The 2,640-nt window shown below is 45.4% G+C and overlaps 1 long non-coding RNA gene across 1 annotated transcript; it reads left to right on the forward strand.

Annotated features, from left to right (window-relative positions):
- Positions 1-327: 327 nt before the first annotated feature.
- LOC116600307 lies at positions 328-2,356 on the forward strand. The gene is made up of 2 exons (XR_004289578.1): positions 328-673; positions 2,161-2,356. It is a non-coding gene; the product is annotated as an uncharacterized LOC116600307 (long non-coding RNA).
- Positions 2,357-2,640: the final 284 nt, after the last annotated feature.

Raw genomic sequence — 2,640 nt, forward strand, 5'->3', positions numbered from 1 at the left:
CTGAAGTCCTGTGGGCTAAGACTTCAACATATATATTTGGGGGGGAACATAACGCAAACCATAACAACCTCCCTCTGGTCTTAAGAGATCCTAGAAGTCTCTCAGTTTTTCAGAGCTTGTTCAGTTGGGGACCACAAAGCAGCTATTCTTAATAATCTCTCCATTTTTTCCATTAGTATGAGTAATAAAAGTCTTGCAAAATATTCTAACACTTGGCTTATTGGGGGCATTGGTTGCCTAGCATTCTCTCCAAGATGTGTGGGAATGTGATTGCCTGACACGGCCAGAAGTGGGAGAGTAAAGATGCATTCCGGCCAGTGAGGAAGACATCACAGAGATGCTACACGGTCATTCTGCTGACAAGGAGTCAGTCTGATGAGACACGTTGTCGATCCCCTCAAGAACCAGATGGCAGAAGTCCTAGATCAAAGGGCAAGAAATAAAATGAGCACTGGAGACAAGGGCATAAAACAAGTGTACTTGGCTGTGTGACTGGTATCCCAAATCAGTCAAGAGTCTAATTTTTTCCACTTGGCAGTTCATCTTGGTCTATGCTTAACGTTACTCAGAAAATTAAGTGGATCTCTTCAACGCAATGGCAACAGCAGTTACTGCAGAAGGTAGAGCTGTTATTGGGAGTGAGTATTCTCCCGTCAACCATACGTATCTCAAGGTAAGAGCTGTGCAATTGAAAAGTTGCCTGAAAATCAAATAAAACCAGAATCCCTCTAGGTCACTCTGCTTCTGGGTCCTAATGAGATCACGTAACAGCTAAACCTGAGGTCCACTCTTTTTTTTTTTTTTAATATTTTTATTTATTTGACAGACAGAGATCACAAGTAGGCAGAGAGGCAGGCACAGAGAGAGAGAGGAGGAAGCAGGCTCCCCGCGTAGCAGAGAGCCCGATGCGGGGCTCGATCCCAGGATCCTGGGATCATGACCTGAGCCGAAGACAGAGGCTTTAACCCACTGAGCCACCCAGGTGCCCCCTGAGGTCCACTCTTGACTTGATGTCTAACTTTCCTTTGGGGGGAGATTCCCTTGGGGTGCCCTTATCCATCCGAGTCATTGACTGGGTTTCTGATGAATTTGGCGCCAGAGGACTGATCCACCCATGACTTGCTGCAAAGTGACTGGAGAGCTTCCAGCAGGGACCCTTCTTGATACCGTCGGCCTGGCCTGAGGGGCTATTGCTCTCTCACATGTCGCCTGCCCTTTGCCAGTGAATTACAAAGAGGGAGATTGGAATGGGATGCCATTTCTTTCGGTCGCCTGGCTTCAAGGTATATGGATGGCAGCAGAGCTCTGGCTGGGTTTCAGCCCCAGTGTTTCCCTCCACCCAGACTTGTCTCTTTACCACTCTAGTCTTTCCCTTGGTTACAACACAGCTCAAGATAACCTGAAGATTCGGGGTGCCTGGGTGGCTCAGTGGGTTAAAGCCTCTGCCTTCGGCTCAGGTCATGATCCTGGGGTCCTGGGATCGAGCCCCACATCGGGCTCTCTGCTCAGCAGGGAGCCTGCTTCCTCCTCTCCTTCTGCCTGCTTCTCTGCCTATGTGATCTCTGTCTGTCAAATAAATAAATAAAATCTTAAAAGAAAAAAAAGATAACCTGAAGATTCTACAAAGGTAGGTCAAAGAAGGGATCCAGGATTATAGAAGCTTTTCAACTGATCACTATTTAGGATCACTATCCAAAGGCCTACAGGGGTCAAGCGTAGCACACAAAAGGAGAAAGGAGAGTAGAGATGGGGTAACACAGAAAATTCACACCCACTTGAAAGGGGACAGCAGTTCCTCAGTTCCAGCTGATTACAGCCCAGTGGAACTGATGCCACCTTTTTCTGAGAGGCAGAAAATCGAGATATTTATGTGGCATCCCAGAATTATTATTTTTAAATACTGGCAAACATAATGGCAAATCAACAAACAATGTGAACTAAACAGAATGTCTCCAGGCCAGTTCAACCCTTAGGCAGGCAGTTTAGAGGCTATGTGACTTGGGAATTTCTCAGGCTTCTCATATAGGATGCTTCACTCATTTCAGGCCTGATTTCACTCATTTCAGGCCTGACTTCCTAGAAAGATTCGTGAATAACTCCCTGCCATGCTCTTAGCCTATGTCCCAGTGGCATACATCACCTTTTCTCCTTCATCTGCAGCTGTGCTGGAAAGCATCTGCCCACCTCAGAGGCCAGCCTGAAGAGATTGAAGTCCAGACAGAAAAAACATTTTCCTCCTCATCCATGAAAGCCTACATGCCATTCATTCAACCAATATGGACTATGTGACCATGCACAAGCAGATACTGCATGTTTGTCATGGAGTTTATTACATGTTTAGGAGACAAATTTTTAAGAGTAAGTAAGTAAATAAATAAATAAGTAAATAAAAAAACAAATAAGAAATTTCAGAATGGTACGTGTTAGGGAAAAAGAAGTGAGAGTACTGGGAGAGAGAATGGTGGGAGGGCAGAGTGCTACCTTAGACTTGGTGGTCAAGAAAACCTCTCTGAGGAGGAAACTTCTACAGAATTTCTTAAAAGTGGAGCTGAGATGGAGATTCCTGAGTGATTTATTGAATGTATGTTCTTAGCAGAAGGGGAACTAGGGGAAAAAGAGGCCAGGGAAAGAAAGCAAAGC

This window comes from Mustela erminea, chromosome 9 (genome assembly GCF_009829155.1).
Source record: "Mustela erminea isolate mMusErm1 chromosome 9, mMusErm1.Pri, whole genome shotgun sequence".
Classification (NCBI taxonomy): domain Eukaryota; kingdom Metazoa; phylum Chordata; class Mammalia; order Carnivora; family Mustelidae; genus Mustela; species Mustela erminea.